Source organism: Hevea brasiliensis, chromosome 5, assembly GCF_030052815.1.
Source record: "Hevea brasiliensis isolate MT/VB/25A 57/8 chromosome 5, ASM3005281v1, whole genome shotgun sequence".
Classification (NCBI taxonomy): Eukaryota; Viridiplantae; Streptophyta; class Magnoliopsida; order Malpighiales; family Euphorbiaceae; genus Hevea; species Hevea brasiliensis.
Window position 1 is genome coordinate 80,616,361 of NC_079497.1, and position 7,196 is coordinate 80,623,556.

The following is a 7,196-nucleotide window of genomic DNA, read 5'->3' on the forward strand; positions in this document are numbered from 1 at the left end:
AATCCTTTGGTTTTATCAAAAATGAGGATGAGCCATGTGTATATAAGAAGGTTAGTGACAGTGCTATCACTTTCCTTGTCTTATATGTGGATGACATACTGTTGATGGGTAATGACACAGGTATGTTGACGACTATAAAGGTATGGTTGTCAAATACATTCTCCATGAAAGACTTAGGGGAGGCAACCTATATTCTTGGGATTCGCATCTATAGAGATAAAGCGAAAAGAATAATTGGTTTATCCCAAAGTCTATACTTGGAAAAGGTGTTAAAGAGGTTTAACATGCTTGATTCCAAGAGAGGATTGTTACCAGTGAGACATGGTATCCATCTTTCTAAAGAGATGTCTCCAAAGACACCTGAAGAAAGAGATAAGATGGCCAGGATTCCATATGCTTCGGCTATTGGAAGTTTAATGTATGCAATGTTGTGTACTAGGCCGGATATCGCATATCTTTGTTAGTTTGACTAGCGGTATCAATCCAATCCGAGTTTGGAACATCGATAGTCGTCAAGAATATCCTTAAGTACTTGAGAAGAACTAAGGATTTATTCTTGATTTATGGAGTGGAGACTTGCAATTGGATGGTTATCACGATTCGATTTCCAATCGGATATCGATGATAGAAAGTCTACCTCTGGATATGTGTTCATTTGTAATGGAGGTGCGATCGGTTGGAAGAGTTCCAAGCGAGCACGCATTGCAGATTCCACTATAGAGGTGAGTATATTCTTTGCATCGAGATCTTTGCAAAGGAAGTCGCTTGGATAAAAGTTCGTGAAAGAACTTACAGAGTTCCTTCCATTGAGTCGCCAGTTCCATTACCTTTGTGACAACAATGGAGTAGTCATCTGAGCTAAGGAACTAAGGTCTCACCTAAAATCCAAACACATAGAAAGGTACTACCACATTATCAGACATATAGTTGGGCAAAGGCGATATAGCCATGCAGAAAAATAACATTAGCTGAAAAAAATTCAGCTGATCCATGCACTAAGCCTTTGTCACAAGCTCAGTTAAACTGACATCTTGAGAAGATGGGTCTAAGATATTGTAATGAATGGCTCTAGTGCTAGTGGGAGATTGTTAGTAGTATGCCCTAGAGCATATCATTTAGTATGTATCTTGTATATATTTTTATTAATAAAAGGCATTTCCACTTTTCCGTTTACATAATATATTTATGTGTAATAGAAAAGGTCCATTGATATTTTGTTAGAAATATTATTCTTAAGTTGTTAAGAATATGAGTGACAATATTTCTAGCACAAAGTATCATAAATAGGTTCACAATCGAGGATACTTCATAATAAGGACATGACTTATCCAGAAAGATTGTATTCATGTTTGTTCCCAAGTTATTTATATGAGATATAAATAAGATGGAATGGTGAGTCTCATGCCATATAACAAACTTGATAGGCACTTATAAATGATAAGTAGGCGAACGGTGACACTTATGACAAGCACATGGAGTTTACTCTTGTCAATGTTTTGTCATAAATCATATCGTGCATATAATCTTTAGACACTGAGATAGCACAGTTATCTTGTATATAGGTAGTTTGAGTTTGATACTGCTTTCATACTTGTACTATGTATGGGTATATGGGCATGTGTTGGCTCCTACTAGTTATATATGGAGGTAGGTGTTGATCAAGAAGGAATCTGTTCCTCTAAGTAAATAGAGTTAAAATCCTATGTTCATTTAATTGTTCTTGATGTTTCAAGTTCCTGGCCAGGACAGATAGATTTATTCAGAAATGAGTTTCTGATGAGAAAATCTTTTTAATCAAGAACTGGAATTAAAAGAGAACATAATATTCATAGCAAATGGAGTTTGACATAAACCATGACTCCAGCTTGAGTTGGGATTTTGTATGTGAGAGAGATTCTAGTGCATGGTAACATATGATTATAGGTTCATTTAAGGTAAACCTTATTACTAATTGGGTGGCCATGGCATGCTATGCTAGGTGTTAACCATGGTCTATGAGGTTCATAAAATGATTTAGAGAAATCATTTATGGTAAGAAAGAGTTTTGATGATATTAAGAGTTGATATCATGTCTCATTGCCAATTAGTGATGAGCCTAGTAAGTCACACACATACACAAGTTATCACCTATTTAAATATGATTTAATTAATTAATTAAAGAGTTTAATTGATTAATTAAATAGATTTGGTTTGTAATAAAATTGCAAAGTCCCTAGCATGACTTGAAACCAAATCTAGATTATTGGATGTGTAGTATAAATTAAATTTATATTTAAAGTGTTTAAATATGAATTTAATTGATGAGAAATTAATTAATAGAGATTAATTAATTTATTTATATTTGATATAAATTAATTAGAAGAAGAAAATAATTATTTTGGGTTAGGAACTCAAAATTAAGACACAGGGGCATTTTGGTCATTTTGCAGTGTGACACGTGGCACCATGAGATGGTGACACATGGCATAACACATAAGCTTGCCAAATGTTTTTTAATCATGTAAGATGATTAAAATCAAGATTAAATATAGGTTTGACACTTGGCACAATGTGATTGGGTCACTTAAACCTAGAGCTAATCAAAAGGTGACATGTGGCTAGGGTTTAATGTGTTAACCTAGCTATTTAAGTGTGGTTATGAAAAGAAAACATAACCAGCAGCCTCTCCTCTCATATGTCACGCCACTTTGAGCCTCTCCAGCTATTTCTCTTCATCTCTCATCAATTCAAAGAGATTAGCCATCAATCTCTTGAATTAAGAACACTAGAAATTGTTTCTAGTGTCCTGTTTACATCTTTAATCTCTTAAAAGGCAGAACTTGATTTTCTAATTAATAGAAAAAGCTTTAGAAGCTATTCAAGGGCTGCCATAGGTGTTCTTGGTGTGGACAAGCTAGAGGGACAACATCTGGTGTCCTGAAGACGAATTTCAAAGGCGCAGACACGCTGCAGCACATCAAGAGGTTAGTGTAATCGTTCTTGATTTAATCTAGGGTTCTAAAATTAATCTGATTAATTTTAAAATCTTAAATGGCAAATACAGATCCAAAAACATATTAAAAGAGTTTTAATATGTTGTTTATCATTGAAATCAAATAGATAAAAATAAATCTTGCATGGTGCATGTGACCCTAGGTGAAATTTTTTGAATTCAATGGTATAATCTTGTGTTTTTCACGCTTCCGCTCCTTCATGGACCCACTCTTTCTAGAACCTCATATGGCCCAATGAAGTGAGGACTTAGTTTCCCCTTCCTACCAAACCTCATGATCCTCTTCCATGGGGAAACTTTCAGGAACACCTTGTCACCTACACTGTACTTAATATCTCTTCTCTTTAGGTTAATTTAGGACTTCTGTCTTTCCGTTGCAACTTTGAGTCTGTCTCTAATGAGCTTAACCTTTTCTTCCGTCTACTGCACTAATTCTGGGCCAATCAACTTCGTCTCACCCACTTCATCCCAACACAAGGGAGTTCTACACTTTTTGGCATAAAGTGCATCGTATGGAGGCATCCCGTTGCTTGACTGATAACTGTTGCTGTAGGCAAATTCAATTAAAGGCAAGTGTGTGTCCCAACTCCCTTCAAACTCAATCACACAAGCCTGAAGTATATCCTCCAAAATCTGAATGATCCTTTCAGATTGGCTGTCTCTCTATGGATGGAATGCTGTACTGAAGTTCAATATAGTTCCTAGGGCTTTTTGGAGATTACCTCAGAATCTAGAAGTGAACCTTGGGTCTTTGTCTAACACAATAGACACTGGCACTCCATGTAACCTCATCACATCATCAATGTACAGTTTGGCCAATCTTTCTAAGCTGTAATCCATCCTCACTGGCAAAAAGTGTGTAGACTTAGTCAATCTATCAACAATAACCCAAATTGCATCATGATTCTTTTGTATACGTGGAAGTCCTGTCACAAAATCCATAGTGATTCTTTTCCATTTCCACTCGAGAATTGGCAATGGGTGTAGCAACCCTATAGGCACTTGGTGTTTTGCCTTTACTTGTTGACAAGTTAGCCATTTGGCAACATATTCTGCAATGTCTTTCTTTATTCCTCTCCACCAATAATGCTTTTTCACACTTCTGTACATTTTGGTTCTACCAGGGTACATTGCAAAAGGTAAAGCATGTGCTTCCTTTAAAATAGTCTGCCTCAATTCAACATTCTCAGGAATACACATTCTGCCCTTATATAACAATAAGCCCTCATCATTTACTGATAATTCTGGTTTCTTGCCATCTCGAGCCTCTTCCATTAACTTCACATACTTATCATCCTTCTGTGCAACTGCTTTAATTTGTTCTGCCAGCATTGGCTTCAATGGCCAAGTAGCTACCATCTGCCCATCTTCATTAATCTCCAAATTAGTATGCAATGCCCTTAACTCATGCACCATGGATAATGGAGAAACCCTAAAACCAGCAATAGTCTTGCGACTTAAAGCATCAGCTATGACATTAGCTTTTCCAGGTTGATAGTCTATCAAACAAGCATAATCTTTTATCAGCTCTAACCATCTTCTCTGCCTCAAATTTAACTCCTTTTGTGTGCCCAAGTACTTCAAACTTTTATGATCTGTTTATATATAACATCTCTCCCCATACAAGTAATGTCTCCAGATCTTCAAGGCAAAGACAATGGCTGCCAGCTCCAAGTCATATGTAGGATAATTCCTCTCATGCGGTTTAAGCTGGCGTGAAGCATAGGCAATGACATTCCTATCTTGCATCAATACACAGCCCAATCCATTATGAGAAGCATCACTGTATATAGTATACTCCTTACCCAAAGTGGGCAAGGTTAAGACTGGAGCTTCAGTTAAACGCCTTTTTAACTCATCAAAACTTTCCTGGCACCGATCAGTCCACTAAAATTTTACATCCTTCCTAAGTAGCTTAGTCAGTGGAGATGCTAACATGGAGAATCCCTTCAAAAACCTTCAGTAATACCCGGCTAAACTAAGGAAACTCCAAACTTCCATGACATTTCTAGGTGGCTTCCAATTAAGAATGGCTTCTACTTTGCTAGGATTCACCTGGATACCCTCTGCAGATACAATATGCCCCAAAAATGTAATCTCCTTTAGCCAAAACTCACATTTTGATAGTTTGGCATACAACTACTTCTCCCTCAAAGTCTACAATACTATCCTCAAGTGTTTGTCGTGTTCCTTTGCATTCTTTGAGTACACCAAAATATCATCAATGAACACCAAAACAAACTAGTCTAAATATGGCCTGAAGATAGTGTTCATCAGGCCCATAAAAGTAGCTGGAGCATTAGTCAACTCGAATGGCATTACCAATAACTCATAATGGCCATACCGAGTCCCAAAGGTAGTTTTAGGAATGCTTTGCTCCTGCACCCTCAACTGGTAGCAGCCCGATCTCAAGTCAATCATGGATAATACAGTTGCATCCTTTAATTGATCAAACAAATCGCCGATCCGTGGCAGAGGATGTAACACCCCTATTTACATAGTTTGATATGTTTCACTGTTCTGAAGACCGGTGTCGGTCCGGATAATTAAGAGAATTATAACCACATCTAAGATACCTAGAAAAGCCCTGAACACAAATAATTAGTAATTGTCAATTAGTTAAGTATAAATAAGAAAAACAGAACACAAGAAGTGAAATGAGCCGAGAGTCACAGCGATGGGTGACCTTCTCGGGAAGGACTGCGAGGTCAATTTAAACTCAAATTTTGAACCGTAAAATGTGACGCTGCGGTCCTTAGGGCTATTGCGAACATAGTGGAAAAGAGAAAATCATGAAAAAAATTTGTTAAGCCGGTCAAATAATTAGGTCAGAGATCCGGAAGAAATATTAAATTATTTACAAACCGGGTCGAACCGGCGAGGGGCAATTTGGTTAATTAACCCCTAAAGCTGACTCTTGACCTAATTGTCAAATAAAATAGGAGAAAAGAAAATTTTGGAATCAAGAATTAAATTAAAGAACTAAAGAAAAATAAATGAAAAAGAAAAAGGAAAAGAAATTGCATTAGTGACATCATCAAAATGACATAAGCTATGACATCACAAATAAATTATATTTAATTAAAATTTGACAAGTCAAAGAAAGGGATAAAATCAAAAATTAAAAAATAAATTTCACTTTTCTTCTTCCTTTAGCCGTAGCACTCTCACTACCTCTCTTTCTCCATGGTTTCCACCATTAAAGCTTGGTTTCAAGCTTGATTTCCATGCACATTCCACTAATTTCTCCCAAATTTCTTCATAAAACGTTGCTAATTCAAGTAGAAAAGAAGATTGGTGAACAAAAAAAAGGAAGAAATTGAAGATTTGGAAAATTTGGAAATTCAAAGTGAGGTTAGTAATCTAAACTTGAATATTTTAGTTAAATGTTTATGTTCTTAGTTTAATTAACCTAGAAATATATTGAAAATGAAAAGAAAACATCTTTGGAGGACTATATGAAAATTTGGCCAGCCTATTTAGGGGTATGATTTGCATGAGTTTGATTGAATAAAACATGTTAGAAAGCTTGAATGAGTTGAGAAATTGTGTTTGTATGTTTGGAATTAGTGAAATGTAACAAATTAAGTGAGTTAGGGTTTTGGACCTAGGGTTTGGGAGACAAAATTTTGAGATTTAGTCAAATGGTGTGTTTGACCTTGTTTGAGCTGAAAAATGATCATTTGTGACCAATTGAGGTATGTTGGAAGTGTTAAAATTAGGTTTAAATTCGGATTAGATATGGCCATTCTATAGGCAGTAGGATCAAGGTCCCTTTCAAGGACCAAAACTAAAAATTTACAAACCCAATTGGTGTGAGGCCAATTGGGAATGAAATTAGACACAAAATGACACGTTTTTCATTCAGGAATCATGCCTAAAAAGTGACCATAGCATAGTGAACAAATTGACCAAATCTGGAAATGGGTGTTCTGACATGTACAAAAATGACCAAATGTGTTCATTTGGCCATATCTTGGGTTAGGCAGGTCCAAATGACCTGAAATTTTACCAGTGAAAAGATAAGATATAACCTAAAACTTTCATGAAGAAAATAAACCCAAATTATGCCCTTAACTAAGTCATTTAGCCACCCAAATTTGGTAACCTAAAACTGCTAGAACCAAGAATTTGCCCAGAAAATCTAGGTTAGGCCAATCCGGCAGCCATGATTCAAATGGCTATAACTTGAGCTACAAAATTC